The 25,152-nt window shown below is 40.2% G+C and overlaps 1 protein-coding gene across 3 annotated transcripts in view; it reads right to left on the minus strand.

Annotated features, from left to right (window-relative positions):
• Window positions 1–16,829, minus strand: part of MBP (myelin basic protein) — a 123,257-nt gene extending 106,428 nt beyond the window's left edge. The window contains exon 1 of one of the 3 annotated variants that reach the window (XM_049830481.1): window positions 16,734–16,829. The gene's annotated coding sequence lies outside the window, so the exon portion shown is untranslated. Of the gene's footprint in view, window positions 1–16,102; window positions 16,191–16,334; window positions 16,434–16,733 lie in introns of those variants that run through there. The other 2 variants (XM_049830482.1, XM_049830483.1) reach the window with 2 other exon arrangements.
• Window positions 16,830–25,152: the final 8,323 nt, after the last annotated feature.

A 25,152-nucleotide genomic window follows, 5' to 3' on the forward strand; every position in this document is an offset into this window, starting at 1 on the left:
AGTAAACTCTCCACCATGGGAAAGCAATAATGAATAATATTTCTACAGTCTATGGCTGAAACTTTATATCACATATATATAACATACTCTCCAGCAACAGAAAATTCAAACTTCTGTGTGCATCGTATCATTGATTCCATCAATAAAGGTGCCTCTCACCCCACTCCTTAACAGAGTTAAATCTTTTCAGAAAATAGATGCTGGTTTGGCTGAATTCCTTACTTTCCCACCTTAAACAACACCTCTATCCAACCTGTTACTATCAATTCTTAACTCATCTATAGTGTTCTGAAGCAACAACAGCTCATAGCACTAAGAGTGCAGTCATTAATACAAGTTACTTTCTGAAGTACAATTTACACAAGACCCAAATCAAAAACTGTCAGTCATTTAACACTTATGGGTCTCTTATTTAATATAGCATCTTGCTTAAACCAGCTTTTATTGAGATTATAAGGGACTTTGCAAGCAATTAAGGTCTACTGACAGCTTTTAACTGTTTTATAACTCTTTTAAGTGGAAATCCAGCTATTCTAAGGTAGTGGTTATGATTAGTTTGAGATGTTGCAGCTGGAGCCTTTCACTCCCAAATACATTGGTGACAGCCCATTTACAGCACCACTCCCTTCTTTATGCCAACACTGCCCAGCTGTGGTCCCTAATATTTAGCCTGTGGCATTTTAAAACCTTACAATAATTCTGAATGACCAAACTTGCCCTTAGTAAGCTAATACTAGTTTCACTCACTAGCTTCTTTTGGTGCATCCAGTAAGTCTAACGCATTGCCCTTTATAACTAAGTATCTATTAGTAAATCCGTTCCTGGTTTGGTATTTGAGCATCTGTCAAAATCAATGCCAATGTCCAAAACAAAAATACAGCAATGCGGGGCGGGGGGGATAAAAATCCCCCATTTATTATCTTGAACCACACAATACTTACTCAGAAAACAACTACCCTGATCAAAAACATAGCACCACCCCCAAACCACAGGTTTCATAGTATCTGGCAAGGATGTTTAAAAACAAACTAACAGCAATGCAGACTTCATATGTTTAAAGTTAAGCAAAGTGGAAAGCAATTACCACCACAACTGTTTTGTTGGGTTTTTTTTAACATAGCTGCATGTAAACATTTCATCAGTTTGCATACATCAGAGTTCAATTATATTCACTCCTAAATCCAATTAGTAATGCGCATAAATTTCCCTTATGTTGCCAACTATATCATATGAGCAGCCAGTCCTAAAGCACTTAAAATTATGCTATACATTGGTTGTCTGCTAGAATGGACAAGGTTTAAAGATGATACCACAAATGCTCTCTCAAATGCCACATGGGGAAAAGGTGTAAGCAGATAATAATGGGATCAGACGCAGAGTGATGCCAGGCCCACTGGGACTGCGACGTGCACAGGTTGATAGAAGTGTGGTATCACAACATAGCAGAAACAAGGGTGGCTAATAATTTTGGCACCGATTATTATTTTGCTCATTTCAAGCCATAACACTACTGCAATACCAGTATCTTGCTCATCACTTGCTTACCCTTTGTATGCTGCAGCCTGCCTATACCCAAACACAATCCAGAATATGTAATTTTTCATGAAGGAGATCATGGTCCCCTGCCCTGCCTTGCCTGACTTTATATTATAAATATAGTACTGCAAACAGAAGGAAATCTTTTTTGGCCAGAAACACACTATGTCTGTCCCACAGCAGTGCTACTCAGCATTCTGTTCAGTCTGAAGTCTAATTTCTTGCCTCAGTTTCCCCTGAACATCGTTTTTATTTTCCGTTTCATGTGAACTGGTACTACTTTTGTGACTTGCCTACTTCAGGCTCTTCGTTACAAATTTCTGTTAGAACAGGAATCACAAGAATCTCTCTAATGAGGAGCTAGTCTTGTTCTTTATGACAGGGGTTGAAGTGTAATAATAAAAGTGTATCTTTTAGTTTCATCTAATGATAGCTTAATTTTCAGGAACTTGAGTGATACCATACCTCATAAAAATTGGTATTCTATGTAAAGTCGGACCATTAGATCATAAAACATTATTATAAAAATACGGTCTCTTAAGAGTGGCAATTTTAGTTACAACAAAGATTACAATCTGTTCAATAACTTCAAAGCACAGGGTTCCCAACCAAACACAAATAAGAAAAATTTCAAACATTTCTGAATTACAGCAACCTTTAAAGAGAGAATACTTAAAATGCTTAAAACAGTAAGTGCCAGGCAACTTATTCAACCGACACTACAGGAGGAATTTTTATACAAACAGAATGTAATTAAAAGTTGGAATTGAGTCAACATACTCTAAGTCAATGCTTTTCTCAATCAATTAAAAAAAAAATCATCACAAGATAATTCAATACCACAAGAAGACATATGCAGAATAACCTTTTTATTTATTATCTATTTAAAATTAGTGTGACAACAAACATTAACATCTTAAAGTCTTCTTGCATTCATTTGATCTTACTTATTTGGGTGGTCTCACTGAAGACAATCATATTGTTTCATATTGATGGCTGGAAACACATCCCATGCCCCATGCCACTGCCTGGAACACTATCCTGGGCCTTGAAAAGCAAGTCTTATGGTGACACAGTACCCCAGAAAGAATTGAGTCAGACAATGGGACTCATTTCCGAAACAACCTCATAGACACCTGGGCCAAAGAGCATGGCATTGAGTAGGTATATCACATACCCCTAGCATGCAGCAGCCTCTGAGAAAAATCAAATGATACAATGGACTGCTGAAAATTACACTGAGAGCAATGGGGAGTGGAACGTTCAAACACTGGCATACACATTTAGCAAAAGCCACCTGGTTAGACAACACCAGAAATCTGCCAGTCAGGCTGCCCCTGCCCAATCAGAACTTTTACATACTGTAGAAGGGCATAAAGTCCATGTAGTGCACATAAAAAGTATTCTAGGGAAGACAGTCTGGGTTACTCCTGCCTCAGGCAAAAGCAAACCCATTTGTGGGATCGGCTTTTCTCAGGGACCTGGGTGCACTTGGTGGGTGATGGGGAAGGATGGGGAAGTTCGATGTGTGGCTCAAGGGAATTTGATTTTAAGTGAGAACAGCCAATGAATTAAATTGTATGATGTCAATTGCTACATAACCCTGACACTGTATGTCATCATTACTATAACTGTTATATGCTATTATCAATGGTATTACAGTAAGAATCACTTAGATTAACAAAGAATGAACTTTGATAAAACCAAGCGAAGCACGGTAGGGATGGAACCAGAACTGCCTTCAGCATGCAACAATCCAGCACTACACACCATCCTCCTGCTGCGCCCCGTGTCACCCGCCCCCTGCACCACACCAAAGCCCAATCCTGCTCTGCTGACTGCACAGACTTCGCACCATCCATCTTGCCCAGAAAGACTGTTACAACCGATGGAGCCCAAAGTCATGGACTAGGTGAACTCAACAGATATTTCATATGGATGGCCCATAGACTAAGGAAATGGTGTGGGTGTGTGCGCACACATATCTCTCTCAAAGGACAGGAAAGGTGATGGTGATTAATTGGGATGTATTGGGAAGTGTGGGAACTGAGCATCATGTAAATGGTATAGAATAAGGCATGCATTGGGAAGACACTGCAAAACCAGCTTTCATGCTTGTGTGTGCCAGTATTATTGCTGTAATGCATGAGTGATTATGAAATTATTTAATTGCTCTCTTCCCAAAGCCCTGGTTATTTCTCTCAGGTTAAAGTACAGAGCTGGCTGATTGTGAAATACCTTTAATCATTTGGCCATCTTCAAATGTAATATTCTACCAATGTCATATTTGCATGTTAATGTTTTACTTGCAGTGATTAATTTACTAAGCTGGACAAAAGGAAAATGTCATTTTAAACTTCAGAAATAATTAAAACACAAAAACAGATTCATAAAATATTGGAGACGGACATTAGAGATATAAGTAAGAACTTACGCATCTAAAACTTACTGTGGAGGTACTATTTACCTTTCAGCATCTGGCTTTTTCCCCTACATGCATTTTTCAGTCTCAGTTTAGAATCACCAGTATGATTTTGGGGTACACATAAGATTGAGTTAAAATACTGACAAAGTTTTGCAATCTATTATGATTTTTGCCTACAGTATTAAAGTCTTACTGCAATTAAACACTATTGGAAGCATTAAAATCATGAGTTAATTACATATGCCATTCAAAACATATTATGAAAGCTGTATTTCTGGTTAATTTACTGCAGACAGGATTATCACTAGAACATTTCTGAACTGTAAAATGTAACTCCTACATTCAGTTCAGCTACTAGTCCTGGAGAAACATTTCATTAAACATATTTATAACCTAACTCCCAAGAGGTTTTTCAGATCCATAATAATAATGCAAAGAATAAAAATGAATACCTAAAACATATAGTTCTATACAGCATGAAACTAAGGACAATTATCATCACATGACAAAATTATTTTGATACATGGTGAACCACACAGAGTAATCATTGTTCATCAATAACAGCAAAAGTTGGAAAATTAAACATCTGAACCAGTAAATCATGTGGGGCCAATGATAAGATCTGAGAAATACTAAATTCCCCAATAAGTCATTGTGAACTTAGTGCTCAGCACCATACAACCAGGTTAAATTTGTTTGCTTCTTAGTATGTGCAAATCAAGCCAGTCTCAGTTTTACTGTGGGTTTTACTGCATTTGAGGGTTGCTGGTATTTTCCAAAGACCACCTAAAAAATTGTTAGTAATAAGGGACTATCAAAATAGCCATTAGTAGAAAAGCAAGCCACGACTGGAGAAGTTTTAAATGTGTATTAGCAGCAACAACAACAAGAAGAAAAAAAAACACAAACAAAAACAAACGATGAAAAAAAAGCTTCAAATGCATATAAGAATGCAAATAAAGATTTTCACATGGCCTCTCACTGACACCTGCATATGCATTTCTCCTTATTATCAAGCTAATGGCAAGATAATGGACCTAAATCAATACAAAAGAGAACAGAATACAAAGCCCACTGGCTATAAGCAGATCACCAATACACTGATCAAACCAATATAATTATTAAACTTACTGTCACTTTTGCTACCACCTTCCTTTCTTGCAAATTCCTCAAACACACACAGGGAGCAAGAATCACTCTAGCAGCAACATCCTGTTCCTAACGAGCTTGTTCCCCCAGGTCACATGAAGTCCCAAGTCATTCATCACCACATTCCCAAGATGCAGGTGCTCCATCCTGTGACCAGCATGTACTCAATCACCTACAGATGGACAACAACTGGGCATCCAGAAAAAAAGGAGCAGGAAAGGCATTATGCACAGGTTACCAAGTCTGAGGGATCACTGGGAAAGAAAGCATCACAGTCCAGCCTCCTTTCATTGTTTGTTGGTCTACTCCCATAGTATGTTCAGACATATGCTCACCTGGATGTCATTTCTGGGCATATGGAGAAGGTGGTGACTGGGAATCACCAGCATGGATTTACCAAGGTTAAATCATGCCTGACCAGTACGATTGCCTTCTGTCATAAAATAACAGGATTTGTGGATGAGAGGTGATCAGTGGTATCACCTACCTTGATTTTAGCAAGACTCAACAACTTCTCCCACAGCATCTTTGCACCTAACCTGATCCAAGTTACAGTCTAGATGGGTAGACTACTAGATGATAAAAACCCCTATCTCTACCCTTAGGCTCAAACAGTAGCTGTTGACGGTTCACAATCTGCCCATAACCTGGTTACATGTGCATAGGTTAAGGGCCCTATGCCATTTAATACATGTAACAGTGACCTGGTAGAGTGTACAGAACATTCAATCAGTCTGCGGACACCACCGCACTTAGGGGTGCAGCTGCTACACTGGAGGGTGGGGTTGCCTTTCAGAATGACTTAGGAGGGGCTGACAAAAACATAATGAGAGCACAGCCTGAAGACTAACTTACTGGTGAGCAGCTCTGCTGAAAAACACCTGGGGGTCCTGGACAATAGTAGGCAATACATGAATCAGCAGCCCACCTGGCAGCAATGAGAGCTAACAGCATCTCGGGCTTTGGCAACAGCAGCACAGCCAGTGGACCGAGGGAAGCAATTGTTCTGCTTCATGCACAATCCATTACTCTGTTATCTGGACTACTAGGCCTACTTTTGGAGCCCCACTATGAAGCATCAGTCAAATGGAACTATTTCAGGGAAAAGCCACAAAGATATTTGGTGGCTGGAGCACACGCCCTGTGAGGAGAGGCTGAAGACACTGGGATTGTTCAGCCTGAAGAAAGCTTTGGAGCACCTAATAGCAAATTTCCAGTATCTAAAAGTAAATTACTAAAAAGGTGGAGCCAGACTTTTTACCAAGGTGCATGGGGGGAGAACAATGTCAACAGAAACGATGAAGTTATAAATATTTATTAGATAAGGAAAAATATACACTATGAGGATAATCAAGCATTGGAACAGGTGCCCTGAAACATAGTGGAATCTCTGTCCTTGGAGCTTTTCAAGACACAACTAAACAAAGCCCAACGTTGCAACCAACGTGTGACCCCGCTTTGGGCAGAAGGATAGACTGGAGACCTCTTGAAGTCTCTTCTAACCCAAATGAGCCTACGAATCTGGGTTAGAACTGTGTACGTATGGTATGCAGAGCATGCACATTTAGGCACAATGCACCCAGGAAGACAAGAGAAACTTCAGGCATAAAACATGCTGTAGAAATGATCTACGTATGTGCAGTAAATTGAATGCCTTTGCTATCCTGTGAATTGTATGCACTTATGCAGATCAAAAGAACTGCGTATGCATGTATTTATTTAGTCATGTGACTGACAAGGGCCCCACAGAACATGTCCTTCAAGACCCTCTACCAAGTTACTTGACTCACTGAGCCAGGAAGACTGAACAACCTTAACCACAATTAACCCTAATTCACTTAGTAGCACTGCAGCTACAGGGACAAGCCACCAAAACCAAAAGCCAATTATAAATAAGAAGAGACTATAAGTACAGCATACACCTCATGGCTGATACAACAGTCCCTAATGGTAGAATATAAACTGCAGTTAAGAATTCCGAATATGATGCTACTCAGCGTTGTACCATATAACTCCATTAAGTCAAGGAGCATACTTTTGTTGTTGCTGTATGCTGTTCGTGGCCTCCCTAAGGCCTAACAGTTGGGCAAAATATTACTCAGAGAGATGAAATGTACAAACCATTTACAATAAAAGGCCAATTAGAAGTAATGAAAATATTTTGCAACCTTTCTTATGCTTTCCAGGGACACAAAGAATTATTATTTGTGGCTACAATTCCAGCCTTTAGTTGGAACCAGATTTCTTCCTCTAGTGCCTTCATTAATAAAGAAGGTCATGGCGTTCAGGAGTTAGAATTACGGGAAAAAAATAAAACAAACCACCAAACCCAATAACCACAGTACATACAAAGCCTTTTACCACAGGACAAGAATATTTTGCAACCCTCTCTACAAGTCAGCCAAAATTTAAGATGAACTTTTCAATACCAACAGTCCTGCATTCAGTTGAAAAGCACCTACTAAAATTCCCGTTGAAACAACAACTTGTCCCTGTGCACTTATTCTAACTTCTTTCCCATTTGACAAGAGTATCTTTCTGAAGAACAAAAACAAAGCCAAATTATTGCCTACCCTCCAGGTGAACAGTGCTGACTCAGACTATGCTGATGAAAGCTACACAAAAGTTTATACTTACCTCTTTTCCACAGACAAGTCAGGGCAAAGTAATAGTACACATAAAAGATTACGAAAAACCAAACCAGGGAGTTTCTATTTGTAGAAGCCACGCACTTTGTTTAGTAATAAGTCCCTCAATACAGTAAATTCCACCATTTGGGGAAGGAGTCTAAAAGGAAAAGGCCCAACAAGAACCAAAGTAAAAGAAAATAGCAGTTGCTTTAAGTCAGTCCCAATTATTTCAGCACATATATTAAGCTAAAACCAACTATGAATAAAAAAAACCACCAACCTGTTTTGTTTACTTTCTACTTTCACAAAAATAGAAGGAGAGTTAACACCAAGCCTTAAGAAATGTGAGAAGGCTCTCCCCGTCTTTGCTATCACCAATTTCACCAACACATGAAGCACACCAGGCAACCATTTCCACAGTTCACCACTGTCTTTTCGTCCAACTTTCAGGCACCATGGTTTTTTCCTTTGAACTAAGCAATATAGAAATGAAAACGCCTGGCATCAAATTGCTGACTATTTTTCAGTGACCATTTCACTAAAGAGCCAAACTAAAACAGGATTGCTGTGTAACCTGACAGTAGATTTTACTATTTTAGGGGATTATGGGTTTTGCTCCTATTTCAGCTATCTCGCATGGTGTGAGCTGTCAAAAACCACTATGAATGCAACACAATAAGGGTCAGAAAGTTTCCTATTATTATCATTCTTTATAGATAAAGCTTTAAGGGACATGCCAATCTCCAAAGTTACCGCTTTATATTGTTTCATCAGTATTTTACCCCATACCACAGATCTACTGAAAACATCAACCAATTATTTTCCTTGTTTTGGCTTCAGCCTTTGCTGCCATAGTTTTCACTGTAACGGCTACTTTCTGGACACAAAGTTGTACAGCTGTCCTTCACACAAAAAAACAGCTGATGCACAAATCCATCATAATTCCTTCTGTACCTTTTTAACACTCAAAGGGACAAGTATATGATTTTATTTTAATCACTGCAAGCTCTGCCTACGCTAGCTTTTCAGATGATATTCCAACACTACTTTCCACCCAGAGAATTAACAAGATTTGACAATAGAGTTTAACCAAGGACTGATTTTTTTTTAGAATCAGAAGAGGGATGCTGACATCTGGGAAATAACAATGGGGGAAGGTTAAGTGGAAAGCATTACATCACACAACATCAAAAAGCAATGTTTTGCTATTAACCATGAAACACTGTGGACTTAACTGTGATCACAGCGGCTGAGGAGTCTTGCTTTAGATGAGCTGAGAGTCTAGGTTACTCAAGGAGTTTGTCACAAACTCCAGGAACACTTCCTGGGAGTGGGTACTATGGGAAGCCAATAGAAGTTCTAAATATATATATTATTAAATATATTAGTCAGAAGAAAATGGCTGTGAGCTAGGGATATGCTTATGACACTCAGGTTTATGCACAGATTTTAAGGCCAGAGGACAGTAACAGCTGTCACTCGGATCTGCAGAATTGCTGCATTAAAAAAAGCCAGAAGTCTAGGCTGTATCTGCATCGCATCAAGACACTAACCCAGCCTATACAAAGCCTGAGGAATGAGTGAGATTTGCTCAGTTGTAGTGGACAAGGTGCAAGTGATACTGTTAGGTTGGTGAAGAAGATTTGAGGAGACAGCAAAGACCAACTCTACCACTTAATGCACCCAACTGGCATTACCAACCTGAAGCCAGTCTACTCTACTTCAGTTTGTCTCTCTGAGGTCTATCAAGGAAAACTAGTAATGTGAATACTAAGTAAAAGATACAGGATGACTGTCCTTAGGGCTCTGAGGCTATCGTTACATTGGAAACTCTAATTTTACTGTGACAGTTTTACCAGTGAAACATCTTATGTCCAAAGACAAACCTACCTCACGGTTGGCTTCTTACCACCATACCACACTTTGGCAATACCATGCCCAGAAAGGGCTGACAGAAGAACCATCTATACGTTGTCCTCTGAAAGACCCTTGGATACCCAGAATATGCAATCGCCTTCCAATCTTGAAACTATCATGGCCCAATTTATAACTGAAAAAATATTGGTAGGGCACTGACAACTACAGAACAGCTGTATTTCAGGGTGTTTTGAATCTCTGGAGGACAAATATATTCCCATTGACATGACAGGCTGCTGTCGCACTACACAAGTCCGTGATCAAACCTAACGCATTGTATATAATCATTATTTTTCATGGTCTTGCATGTATTCACAGGACCAAAAATCAAGAGAACTGACTCAAAAATGCAGCCAGGTGCAACAAACACATCAGTATCTTCGATAACAATGTTCCCTCTCCTGTATTCTTGAAAAATCTCTTTCAGAAAGTCAAGGATTAAAAGCAAACATTAAGACCAGGTACAAAGGTTCTAAACAATACATAAACTTTCTCCAGAACAGCTTTATATGTCTGTTAGTACTGATCTCTCGCACTGCCAAGCCTCTTTGTTCAAGTATCTGAATTCCAAAGATAGCTAGAACTTGTCCAACTGCATTGTTTTACCTGAATTTTGTGACTTCTAAATAAGAAGCAGGCTAAGAACAAACATATTTTCAGTTGTGATCCAGAGATTTTAACTCTTTAGCAGAAGCCAAAAATAACGCACCAGGTAAACATATAAAAATACACTACATGCCTGAATTAATTTTAGGAATACACGTTGGTGTGTATTTGCTTTGATTTTCCTTTCCCTCTCACTTTCAAATCATAATAGTTAGACGCTAGATACCCTCAGTCCTTGATTTCACCAATCTGGAAAGGTTTAAATTTAAATATTCCCAAATGTTTACGTTTTCTCAAAAGTTTAAGAAACTAGATATTAAGAATGGCAATTATACACTATGAAATTTGGCAAGTGTTGGAACAAAATACAGAAAAGTAAGATTTAAAAAACATCTTTCCTTCCAATGTACAAAATAAACCTAGTACAGCTGATACATTGATCAAAACCTGTTGAAATTTTAAAAATATTAATATAAAAATTACTTACCTTCAGTCACTGAGTATTTAGAGGAAAAAAAAACACAAACTCTGATTTGATCAATTTTTTCAGATTTATCACTTTGCTTGCTTCTCCCCTTTGAAAGACCTTACAAAAGCTTCAGAAAATAAAAAATATAAAAAAAAAGCAATAGTGAAGTAAAGATCTAGAAAACTATCTTCCCTACTGAGTTATTTCAAAATCACTTCAGGACAGAAGAAAAAAAACTGGCTGGAAACTTCCATGTTATTTCTTGTTTTTCTCTCACTTGCCCTTTGCGTGGGCTTTCCTGGGATACGTCCAAGATTTACAGCTATTCCAAGCAACAGAGCTGGGATTTCACAGTTACTGCAACTGAACTCATAGGAACAATCTCATTTCATACTAACCAAAGGGTTCTCCAATTATTTTTAACTGAGCATTTTAAGATGCATAAAGCTTTTTTCCAAATATGACAAACTCCGAACATTAAAATCTAAACACAGTTGTCAGAAACTGTCCAAGTGTCTGCTATTTATAAATTCTTTAGCCACAAAAAATTGTTCATAACAGATTCTGAATCCTTTAAAGAAAACAGTAGGAAGTTGTATGTCAATCTCTACAGAAAAGTTAAACTCAGGATGATCAACCTTTTACAGAAGGGTCAGTCTCTTCAAACCTCTCAACGAAGACGAGGTGTAGAAAATTGAGGTGAGAGTGACTGATAACTCCTGGACATCAAGAAAACTTCTTTTAGAAAAAAAACAAAAGCCAAACTCTGAAAACAGCTGGCAAAGCAAGAAAACATGAGCACAATTTGTTCTCCAGAGAAGTTAATGAAATTGCTAATCATCTACATAACTAACATCAAAATTATTTACTACTATACCCAAAAGCCCATGTGACACAAGGACTCAACCAGGATTACATTTGATATTTGTACAGCGATTAGATGGTAGGAGAGAGACATTTCTTCATGTGCTACTAATACATGAAAATAACCAGAGAAACAAATATAGATAATCCATAGTGATTTGAATGAGAGGATTAAGTAAAGAAAATCTAAAACTGAGTGTGACAAAGCCTTTCTTTAACATCACTGAATAGGTAAGAACAGACACTACCATTGTCTTGCTGGGGGAGAACCTCCAACGAAGTTTCGTGCAACTCTTTCCAACCACAGCTAATTCTACAGTGCTTAGCACAACTAAGAACATTTTGTCTAAATTCTCAGGTGGGTGAAACCCCTAGAGACCTAGATTTTGATTGTGTCATTTTAATTTATGAGCTAGTCAGTATCACCATATCGTGCTCCTTTAGCTCAAACACAGTATTCACATGTTGTCTCACCACAGTGAGAACAATCTGCCTGCAGAATGATTAGTACAGCGAGACCCAGACCTACGACTGAAGGCTACAGTAATATAGCGCTAATGTAATCTTCACTGACTGAAGTCAGTCTGGCAACTGGATCAGTCTCTCACAGACCAACTTGTTCATTTTACACCGATTATCTCATTAGGTCCAAATTAAGCAGTTTGTGCAGAAGACTGGGTGCACCAGAAAATGGGTATTAACACAGGTAATATGCAAACAAAGTACTGGAGCCTAATGTCATCTGTCTGAAACTCCAGTTGTACAAGTTATTTGAGCAGCCAAGCTCTAAAGCCTATACCCTTTTCCTGATTCTTCTTCCATTGGTTGCTAACTTTTTTTTTTTTTTTTTTTTTTACATGTAGAAATTCAGGCTTCTTCAGAAATGACAGTGTCCTACTGATTTTTTTCTTGGCCTACTGATTTTTTTTCTTGGAAGCACCTAACAATTCTGGACAACTGTAATGGCTTTTTCCCTTTCCATCTTCAACAGAGCATTTTAAAGAAACCAGACAAACACCGGTTTTATAAAAGACTATCAACTGGCTGACCTGTTCATCACTGGTGTCCTTTATGTAAGAGCCTCACCACAGAAAACACAGACCACAGCTTCAATGTGACACCTTGCCTGAGAGAAAAATTATTCAGGTAATTAAACACCAAAGGACTGGGTACCTCACCAGTGATCCATGAGACTGTGCTATCCTTTAATCCATGAGAGAGTTTACACTTTAAACCTGTACGCAAGACCAGAGTCAGACTGCAAGCTTTCCAGCCTTCTCCCCCATTAAACACTGGTTATGCTTTCAGTGCTTTAGCCAAATTATACTAGATTTCATCCACATTAATCCATATGTTGTGTTGACTGTCAAACATTGTGTTCCTGTATAAATTAAATCAATTTAGTTCTGGTAAGTAAAAATTTGAATCAAACTGCCCGTGTTCTAATACATGAGCACTCACCTATTTTCACAGCACCTCCTTTTGGCAGGTAAGAAGTTAACAGAAAACAGGTAGTGTATAATTCTGAAAACTTAACAACTTTTGCTACTTATGCTGCAAGTATGAGAGGTGGTTTTCAGTTTAATCTGCTTTCTCTCAACAGCTTATAATGAAATTGTTTCTTTAATCATAACAATCATGTAGCAGAGTAATTAGAGCCTAAACGATAATGATAGGTTCTATTTGATGCAATAAATACCTGCAGTGGCTACTTCAACCATATGGAGAATTTATATTGAGTACTGAATAAAAATATCACAAAAAGAATAAACAGGAAATTTGTGCATATGCAATGGTACTGAGATTCAAAGACCTATTTTCCAAATTCCGTTTCTCCAGGCAACACCAAAAGAGAACACCGGCACTCCCCTAGGACAGGTTGCTCTCTTGCCTGATCCTACCATAATCATTCCATGTACCTTCCTTTGTAATCAAACACACCACTAACACCCATCTTCTCAAACCCTCAGAACTGGAAAGAACTGGAAGCATGTCCCAATTATGCTATTGATTCACAGGGTGACCAATGTCAAGTTTTGCCTTGAAAACAGATATAATCCTTCTCTGCATGTGCAGGACATTTTGAATCCATGATTTTTCTAATTCTGACAAGCTTGTCTTTAAAAAGGATGTAAGGCCTTAGCTGACTAGAAAACTAAGTATGATATGGCAGCTGACTTTATGAGGAATAAAGCCCAATGCAAGAACAATTCTGTCGTGAAAATTTTCACGAGCGCACAAAATTAAAAACTAGTTTCATATTTTTAGTTGCTTAAGTAACGTGCTCCAATTTCTATCATAAAGTAAAGGGCCTGAGGTGGGCCAAAATTTATCACTACAGTAATGATTATTCAGTTATTCATAGTAATTATCATTATAGAACAGAGGCTTCAAAAGTCTGTGTACATTCTTTAGTTGCACAGCATGGCGTAAACTCTTAATTTCTATTCTTAATTCTCTACTTACAAATCCAGTGAAGCCGACAAAACATTACATTTTATTCATGGCTTTCTCCCAAGTCAGTGAAAATGAATTCGAATATATTTCATCAGGACACATTAGAAGAGCATAACACTCTCTGCCTTTTTTTTCCCCCCTCTCATTATAAATATCAAGCTTTATTCTCGATGGATTATCTCAGAGCCTAATGCACAAACATTGCTTAGAAAATGAATATCCATTAATATAAGTTCTATGCATGGGCCGTTGCAAACTAGAAATTGCCCTTTGACCATATTACTTGTGATCGATAACGTCTGTAAAACGTTCCATCTGGTTACTTATTTCCTCAGGTACCTATTACCTTACTAGAAGTCTACACGGCTTCAAAAACTACTGTATAAGATCAAAGTAAACAAACAAACAAACAAAAACACAACAAACTTTGTGTCTGCCAAGCACAAAGGCAACACTTCTACCCAAGGAAATCCTTGGGCCACAGCTGCCTGTAGAGAGTATTCTGTGGAAGCATCACTGCAAGCTTTCCCTATTGTGGTCCTCTCCAGGCACGCACTCTTGGCTGCTGCTAGCAGAAACTTTATTATATCCTGGTGTGGCATTTTTAATGTTCTTATGGGTGCGCTTTAGAATAATTCAGAATGCACACAGGCAGAGCTGATATAAAACATTAAAAGTATATAATCCATGATGCTCAAGAGCTTTGACAGACTCGTACCAGTTATCCTTAACTGCTCTAAGACCATTTAAAGACCTTAGAGAACTGTTTCCTACTCAACTGCCAACAGTAATCAAATCATTAATGTAAACCAAGACTGTTCTCTTACTCTGTTATTATTTACCTTGACTGACAGGGAGCACTTCATCATCCTTCCAGTCAGGTATTTCAAGCCTTTATACACACTCACCCCACAACGTACAGGTTAACTTGTTTGTATCTGTGAACTAACAGTACTCCATAGACACAAAATTATATTCATTAATCTCAGCATTTCAAAAATAATTAGTGAATATAACAGAAATAAAACAGTGCAACATACATGCTGTCACTCCTGATCACCTGAGACTCAATTCTGGTCCCACTGAAAAGGGGGGAAAACTTCAGTTTCTCCACAAGAAAGCCCTTATTTTCACAGTTTCTTCTTTTTTGTTGGTTTTTTTTTGTTTGTTTTTTTTTTTAAATCAACATTACTCCAAATGTAGCATCTGATACGTTGAAGGACAAAAGTGATGCCCACAGGAAACACTATCATGACTGACCTACTTAAAATTACAAAAATGCATGTTGACGTTCTTCCCAAGACAAATCGTGCAGCGATTCTGGGGGGGAAACAAAAAAAAGAGAGAAAAAACAAGTCCCCCACGAGCATACGAAGGAACTGCAGCCTTCGCTCTCGCCGCAGCCCACCACACACACGCGTGCCCCGAGTGATGTTAAAACACTTGCCAAACCCTCCACAGAAACCGCACAGCCCCAGCGCAGCCGCCGAGACGAACCAAAGCTACGGCGGCTTCAAACGAAGCCAAAAGCCGGTGAGAGAAGAGGAGGAGGAGGAGGAGGAGGAGGAGGAGGAGGAGGAGGAGGGGGGTGGCGGGCCCCGGCGGCGGGGACCCGGAGGGGAGGCGAGGGCGCTGACAGGAGGCAGGGCGGGAAGCCTCACAGCGGCACCCCACAGCCCGCGGTTCCCCGCCGCCGGGCGCACCTTTGGGTTTTCCTCACAGAAACTTCCAAGGAAATCCCTTGGCAATAGCCGGTGAGTGCCCGGGCAGGGCGGGCGACAGCACCTGCCACGCTCCTCAGCTCTCCGCCAGCGCCTGCCGCGCGGCTCTGCCCCGTGAGGTAAAAACAGAAGGAAAGGAGAAAAATACCCACAGACACGCACAAAAAAAAAAGGGGGAAGTTGGCCGTTTCTGTTTAAAACTCCGGGCACGGCCACGATGTGAAACCGGAAGACCACGGTACCGACTTCGGGCCTCCCGCTGTCGGCCGGGGCGCCACAGGCTGTGCTTCCCCCCCCCCCCCTCACCGCCCCCGGTTATGCAACGCACCGGTACCGCGTCCTCCGCGCCCCTCACCGAGGAGAAGACACCTCGGCGGGGCGGGACCGGGCCGGGGCGGGCAGCTACCCCCGCGGCGGGCGGCGCTGCCCTGCCCTGCCCTCCCCAGCCGTCCAGCCGATGGCGGCGGGCCGCCCCGGTCCTGTCCGCAGGTACCTGTCCCGGAGGCGGAATCAAGGGAGGAGAAGGAGGAGGAGGAGGAGGGAGCCCAAGGACCACCTACCGCTGCCCGTCCCCGCCGCCACCTGCTCCAGGTGCTCCCGCAGCGCCGCCTGCCCTCCGCCGAGCCTCCCGCGGCCGCCCCGCCGAGGGGGAGGAGGGACGCGGGGCACACAGGGCGAAGAGGAAGAGAAGCAAGCCGAAACGCTACCACACCACCACCACCACCACCACCCCCTCCGCTCCCCGCCCCGCTCTACCGCCTCCTTCCCCCGGAGCACAACAACAACAAACACGGCGGAGCCCGGCGTGCCGGCCGGGTACGGCCCCGCAGCCGGCGGTGGTGAAGGGGCGGGGGAGGCCCTGCCAGGCTCCCCTCCGCGAAACCGCCCGGACAGAAGAGGGGGGACGGGGGGGGGGGGAACCAAACCCACAAAAAAAATTAGAGTAAATCACAACGCACCCGGCGAGTCGTCCTGGGCTGCGGCGCTCCGGGGGCTGCATGCAGCGGGAGCAGCCGAGGTGCAAGAGGGCAGCAGCCCCCCCCCCCCCCGCCACCCACCGGGAGAGGCGGTGGCGAGGTGCGGGGAAAGGCGGGGATGGAGCCGGGAAAGGAGGGAGGAGGAGCTGCCCCCGCTCGGTGTCGGCGTTTTGCTGTTTGTCGGCTTGCTTCTTCCTGCCCCCGACCCTCCCCTCAGAAAGCACGGCCCGGCCTGGCGCGGCCCCCTCCCCTCCGCTACCTGCGCCGGAGGTGCGCGGTGTCACCTTAGCCTGAGGCCCGGGTAAAGTTTGGCCACCTCGGTGGGACCAAGTTTCACAGCGTGGGGCTGTCTGGGGCCGAGGGGGAAGAGAAACTGCCTTTTGAATTTCCTCTGGCTTCGGGGGGTGGGGTGGGGACAGTTCACTTTTATGAATGCTTTGAGCAAATAATTAGTTTCCATCCTGTGCAAAAAAATAGGAAGTAAATCTATAGATAGTTGCTTTTTTTTAAGGAGTCACTTTATTTGGAAGGTTCATTGGCGATTACTGTATTTCTCTGTTGCACCTGCCAAGCGCATCGTGTTTAAACCTCAACAGATGGAGAGTTATAAAGTCAGCTACCCACTAATTCCTCAGTACGTAAATCTTTTTTGGCTTGCTCTTCCTTCTTGAAGATGGAGGAGGTTTTAGAAAAACATTGGGCTAGATTATAAACTATATGTTCTTATGGATAAACAGTTATTTAGATAAATACTTCCATTGTATGAAAGGAACATCCTACCACTAATTCCTTCCAGGGCAAAGTGAGAAGCTTGCAACGTTAGTGTATTGTATGTATGAAGACTACTGTACAACACACTAAAACCTGAAGATAAAACACTGGAGTGCAAGTTAAGAAAGATCACAGAAGGAAGGAGGGATTGTAGAGGAAAAGAATAGATTGAATACCACCGTTATGAGCAATTCAAAGTCTGGGAATTTTATATTAAGAATACAGAAAGTACTACTTTGAATCACTCTCTTTTTCCTCACACTCCTTCATTGGCAAAAAGATACCACTTTCTTTTCTTGGAAATTTGAGGAGCACATTAAATGAGTTTGATAGTTAAGCTTTATGCATATTTTTACTTTTAAATGGTAACTTTGTTAAAAATCTTGACAAAATGAAACCAATATTTATCAACTTTAAAAGACAACACCCGATTTCAGTCTTCAGGTGGTCATCTCTAACTTTTTTGCATAAAATCTGAGGGAAAAATTAGATCCAAAATCTCATCTAACTGCACTTTCAGAAGGCCAATGAATAAATCATGGTAAAGAGATTAGAACCCCTATCTTGCATACTTTGATATTACATGTAGCTTTGAGCTAAGATAATATCCTACAGGCAGTGGGTTACGTATTTAGACATGTGAGCATACCTTTGCATACATAAATTACACGATATATATATAAAAATACCTCTCTGTGTGTCTACGTATATCTATGCAAGGTTACTCTGTTGAGGCCTAAAGGTGTGAGGAGAGTCAGAATTGCAAAATGTGGATTGTCATACAGTATGCAGGAAACAAACCTGGAAAAATTATTGCCCTTGTAGAGCTGTGTTACATGGCATAGCTGCATCAGGTCTCTCTTAAGGTGTTGAACATCTCCCTCCTTTTTAGTTTGTAGCTTCCCTTGTTTTTCCAGGATTTTTGTATGTAGGCAGATGTCAGTATGCTCATTTATGTATACTCATAAAAATCAAACTTCTGTAAAAACACTAGAAGCACTGGACAGCATTGGTAGCTAGAAATGTAGACATTCTGGTTTGTAATTTTGCTATTAATGAATGCGAGCTCCTGCAACCTCTTAATGAAAAAAAGCAAATGCTTACAGCAGCAATGCTTACATGTCCAGGTCTAACACAGCCAGTATCGTTTCTTCTTCTGTTTGCTTCCTGTTGTGTGGAGAAAAGAAAAATATCTTCTTTTTTAAATATTCCCCACACACCATTTCACCCCTGCTCTTTGGGCCACTTTAAAGAGCTCTACCTGAATAAATGACAGTATGAAAACAAGTGACAGGGAAATTAATCTTGGGGTGTTTTTAATTAGCTGTCCAGTAAAAATTGCTTGAATCAAGTATAAAGTGTTCCTTTATGCAAATTAGAGAAAGGGAATGGAAGGAAAGCAGAATTTGCACAGTATGTCATATGTACTTTTGTACTAGAATTGGTCGTTTATTATTCCTAATGAGAAACAATTGACCTGGCTGGCCAATAGGTTAGACTTATTAGGGAAACTATAGTTTGGGTAGGAAAACCTCATCATGGGTAACCAGACCAATGTCATATAAACTCAAAGAATGATTTAATTAAAATTCACAGGAAGCTGTTGAATTAAGATGAAAGAACAGCTATTCACTTTCAAGAACTGAAAATGGCAGATGGCAAAACGCCGTAATGAGGAACCGTCAGAGACAGTGGTGATTGCCGATGCAAGATTAATGCTATCAAGCCCTACATGCAGAGGAAACATAATCTAGACCCAAGTATGAACTCATTTGAAATTTCTCATGAATGGACCTTCAGTGAACTCCAGATGATAACACCTTCTTTATGTCTTAAATCAAGTCTTAATTATAAAGACTTGGGAGGTTGATGTATTCCATAAAAACTTTTATTATTGTTGTGGTTTAACCCCAGCCAGCAGCTAAGCCCCACGCAGCCACTCACTCACTCTTCCCTGGTGGGATGGGGGAGAGAATCAGAAGAGTAAAAGTAAGAAAACCCATGGGCTGAGATAAAGACAGTTTAATAGGTAAAGCAAAAGCCACGCACACAAAGCAAAGCAAAACAAGGAATTCCTTCCCCACTTCCCACGGGCAGGCAGGAGTTCAGCCATCTCCAGGACAGCAGGGCTCCATCACGCCTAACGGGGACTTGGGAAGACAAATGCCATCACTCCCAACGTCCCCCCTTCCTTCTTCTCCCAGCTCTATATGCTGAGCATGATGCCATACGGTCTGGGATACCCCTTGGGTCAGTCGGGGTCAGCTGTCCCGGCTGTGTCCCCCCCCAGCTCCTTGTGCCCCCCCCAGCCTCCTCGCTGGTGGGGTGGGCTGAGAAGCAGAACAGCCCTTGGCTCTGGGTAAGCCCTGCTCAGCAACAGTGAACGCATCCCTGTGTTATCAACACTGCTCTCAGCACAAATCCGAAACACAGCCCCATACCAGCTACTAGGAAGAAAATGAACTCTATCCCAGCCAAAACCAGCACAATTATGGATTAGTCCTCGAAAATAACAACACGACACTTAAAATACTTTTATAAGCAGAATCAGGAGTTCCTGATACTTTTTTTTGCAAGAAGACTCCAATACAGGAGCATCATCTCAGTAGGTGCTTGCGTAATCTCAGACTGAGTACACAGGGAAACAGGGCACTGTTATCTGCAGATGCTGAGATTATCACAAACTGGGAGCTATGTTTTGGTAACTGATGAATCCCAAAGTTAGACTTGGTTGCTGGGAATTTTCTGTATGGTCATGGTGGCTAAACTTTAGAAGATCTCTGCCAAATATTTAGAAAAATGGTTCAAAATATGTCCTTCATCAAATACTTGTGAAAGGGGCAGTGAAAAAGCCACTGTTTCTGAAGCCTTTGAGTCTTTAAAAAATTGCATTTTTATTTTCTAAATGAACCTTGAGAATCAAGGAGGTGTTCTGCAGCCACAAGGGGACAGACCCTCTTCAGAAATCTTGTCAGAACTGATGGTTTCTTACTACCCATGGGTAGTAAGACATATGACCTCATTGTGAATATGCGTTGGAACAAAAATCTTTCTCCTGGTAAATTATTATTCCCTGCTGGATGAAGACAGCAGTGGATAAATGACAAAGTAATAGATATTGACAGTCCTTGCAAATAATACATTATATCCTTGCCTGAATGAGAAAGTAATCATATACGGAAATACTGGCATTTAAAGATCTGAGTGATATTACATTTTATAGTAGAAATAATCTAACAGTGATCAAACAAGAATTTTTGTTCAGAATTGTTTACTGAAATATTTTATCTTCAAATTCTAAGCATTTTTCAAGAGATGAGCATTATTTTTATGACACCACCAATATCCTGTTTGCCAAAAAGGATCAGAAAGTGGTTGTAGTAGCACAGAACTGTGAAGATGAACACAGCAGAATTTCAAACTCATTTTCTCCATTTTTTAGTTTTTTTGTCTCTGTCTAATCGTTGCCTCTGACAACCCAGTTTTCTGTAAAACTGATCATCTCACAGGATATTTCAAATGGATCTCGCATACTGCTACAATATTGGTCAAAAAAGTCCTATGATAAAAGGAGGTTTTACTCTTCTGTTTCTTCTAACATGAACGTTCCAGCTAATGGAAAAGTTAGTCAAAAATATCTGATATGTTTAAGTGCTCTTAAGCACAGGACAATGTTTCTGTTTTTCATTAGCACTTAATCAGTAGAGAAAACATTCCCGATGTGTGCAGTTAATTTACAAATGAAAGAATGGAAAACAAGCCTGTGTATAAATACCTCTTCACTTATACAAATTGAAATGTCTGTATTCTCACTAATTACTTACAGATGCATGCACACACACATATACATACATATGATACATGTATATTCATTTTTTCTTAAGCCATGATAAAGTGTGGTAAAGGCTTGTGTGGGCCAATGGAAAGCTAACTTGAAGAGGGACAGAAATGGATATATCCAGGACTCTATTGAACCTCTGTTCTTCTCATTTTCTGCTTCCCACTTATTACACCTTGGCTCTTACATTGCATGTTCTTCAGAACTGGGACTTCTCTTTGGGATGACCAGCACAACGCTTCCTCTATTTCAGTGTAAATGTTTTTAAAATAGCAGTCCTTGCTCAACTCGGTGTCAGAGGAAGTTCTGCCTGTCTGTGTCTCCATTTGCAGTATCCATTTTTCTCAATCTAACACCTGCAGTGTGTTGAAACGCTGGTTTGTTTCTAATGCCAGTTTATGGGAGCCATTTGGCAAAATCATCTTTATTCCAGAGATGTGAAAGCTCTAACTGCCTGCCACACTGAACTTGGAAACAAATGTTGCATGCGGGGCTGTCCAGTTGGAAGTCCTTTTGCTTTTCCTCATGAAAAAGAGAGGAAGAATGTTTTTGCTCAGTTTTAAAAAAGATTTACAAGCCCCCCGGGTGAAAGGTTCCAAAAAGGGTAATTGGAAGAAAACAGGTTTAGAACATAAAAATGGTTTTAGTGTACTTACCAATAAGAATGATTGCCTGGCACCCACAATGAAATAACTTATTTATTATTCTTTACAAAACCATAAGATTCTGACATTTGAACTTACAAATTCATTTTTATAAGGGAAATAAAAGATGTATTAAAATATGTGTTATAAAATAATGACAATATAATTTTGTTTGTTACAGTGTAATTCTTGAAATGAAAATCTGTAAAGGCTAAGATTTGTATTACATGCAATTAGTGATCACCTAGGTCTTGAATTCACTGCATTTTGAAACTAAATCACAGAATGCAGGTGAAGTATAATATGTCTTTACAGGAGAATCTAATGTGTGCTCAGATCAGTTTTGCACTACGTAAAACATATTCTTTAAATCTGAAACACGATAGTCGTCATTATATTTTCTCCTATTGCTAAAGAGAGAAGAAGCTGTAGTCACTGTGTGGGCAGACATCTACAAAGCTCTGCTTTATTGCTATTCAACGCGTTTCCAACGAGAGGAAGTCAACCAGTCTCACACATAAAACATACTCCAGAATGCCTGAATACAGCTGCAGCAGTATCAGCATAGAAAAAACAGAAAACATTTCTAATAACTGAACGGGAGCCTTCCCCTTCTCATTGTTTCCTCTCCTGCTACAAAAACAATGACATTTTGCAGCTGGGCTTCGGCTTTGTAGGATAGGAAATCGGGCCATTTTTCTGGTTTGCTACTGCATAGTCTACAGGGTTTTGAAAACAACAAGCAGTTTTCAGTATGAATCTATGCAAAGTGCATGATTATAGGGCATGTACTTGCTTGCACTGCCTTCTCTTTTTCCCCACTGGGAAATACTTTTCTCTTTCATATATGGCACTGTGCTAACCACTCTCTTATCTTTTCTTTCAGTTAGAGCATATTAAATAGCTAGTCTGATGTAAATAAGAAGGAATTCTATCAACTATGCTTAAAATGCTTGCTAATGAAGCACGTGTAACTTTGTTCTGCTGCTGACTTTAACTAGAGTTATCAATGTGTAACGTTCCCTCCCCCAAGTTCTATATTTGCAAAGTGTTTAAGTTAGCAAATTGAAGGTGAACAACAAAAGGAAATTATTTGCACCTATAAAGTTTCGTTTTAGAAAGGAGGATGCAGTACCCTTGCAGGGTGTTGCATCACTACAATGAAACAGGTCCAGAAAGCATAAATGACAGTAGCATTTTTAAAGATGAGCGTGATAGTATCCCAATTTGTGGCAGAGACTGTCTATTCTTGGTAATCACATCTGACTGACAGGTATGTATTAACTTACACTAGAGGGTAAGCACATAGTCAAGTAGAAAGAGAGTGGCTTTCAGTAGCAGTTCATTCCTTTACATGAACTGCATTGCTTAATACTAGAGTTCACTCCAAATTCAGAGGTGGTGGATAGGAGGATGAGTCAAATGTCAATCAGAAAGTGCTTCAGGTTTATACACCTAATAAATTTAACCATAATAAAAACCTGCTATTTGGACTGACTGTGCAAAAGACTGTGAAAATAAGACAATGGAGAAGTCTGAATCTATTAAAATAAATACAATATTCAGTAATCACTGTAAATACAGTTCTGATCTTGTCTTCATGAACACTGATAGATTGAATAGCATTGTCTTCAATTCCCTTCTTATTATTTCTACAATTTTTTTCCACACATCAGTCTCCAGGAGACCTTTTTTACAGTCACAATGCAACAAGACTCAACTTTGAAAAGCTACAGCCTCCAAACATTCAGGTGATATGGGATTATCCTGGAAGTTTCAAAGGGGCTTGAACAGGTTAATGCTATCTTGCCACCATGGCCAATACTGAAAACTTCACCTCAGATCAACTCTGGAGTTGACTATGCCAAGCTTTACATTTCTTGGCCAAAACAAATGTAAGGTATGATAGGACAATGCTACCGGATATTCATTTTAACCAGCATGGTAGATCTACATTCTAAGTACTAACAAGCCATGTGGATTTTTATATGTACATTGCAAAACTTAAGTTTTCTTGTTTGTTTTTACGTGGAGAAAGCAACTTTCTGTACAATCTTAGTATAGGAAATAGCTCAAACAATGTTTTGGAGGTGGCAAGGAAGGGCATAGCCCAAGTAAATTGTTTTCCCAAGTAACTGAAATTTGGCAAAATTGTAAGTGGCCAAAGGTGAGTCTTCCAATGGGTGGTGTTGACCACCTAGCAATACTTCCAGGAATATCTATGGCCTTTTCTATTGCTAATTATTAGGTATTTTACAATATATTTGATACAAATAACTTGTAAAAAATTATATGCAAGTCTAGAAACAGGAGTAAATGTATCCAGCTGCTTCCCAAAATATACTACTGTATAGATACTAAGAGATTCTCTGATCTCTGTCATAATGCAAACAATACAGCTTCTTTGTATTTACTTGTGTTAAATATTAAACCTGCCTCTTGAAGGAAAAAGAATAGGCAGCTCAGAAATAGCAATATTCTACACATTCCTAGTAAGTTTTTCCATTCGTGATTCGCTCTAGTTACTAGGACAAAACTTCATTTTCTTTAACAGAGTTACATTGAAAAAAAAATAAACAGGTGGTGTGGTTTAACCCCAGCCAGCAACTACTTAACTACGTAGTATGAAGGAAGGTGTTAGTAAGTGGAGGTACATTTAAAATACAGAAGATATGTAACACCAAAAAAAAGAGAAAGAAAATATAACAGTTTTTTTTAAAAAAAACGTAATTCAGAGAGAACTCAGGCTTGAGTAGGTAAGAGAAGACAGAGGACTTAGTGTCTGTTTCATGGAATGCAGATTAGCTTCAGCATGATTTCCAGTGAAAATAATTCATAGAATCATAGAATCATTTAGGTTGGAAAAGACCTTTAAGATCATCAAGTCCAACCATCAGCCATGCCCACTAAACCATGTCCTGAAGTGCCTTGTCTACGTGCTTTTTGAACAGCTCCAGGGAAGGTGACTCCACCACTTCCCTGGGCAGCCTGTTCCAATGCCTGACAACCCTCTCAGCGAAGAAATTTTTCCTAATATCCAATCTAAACCTCCCCTGCCACAACTTGAGGCCATTTCCTCTCGTCCTGTCACTTGTTACTTGGGAGAAGAGACAGACCCCCACCTCACCACAACCCCCTTTCAGGCAGT

The sequence above is a fragment of the Accipiter gentilis genome, chromosome 27 (genome assembly GCF_929443795.1).
Source record: "Accipiter gentilis chromosome 27, bAccGen1.1, whole genome shotgun sequence".
NCBI classification, from domain to species: Eukaryota; Metazoa; Chordata; class Aves; order Accipitriformes; family Accipitridae; genus Astur; species Astur gentilis.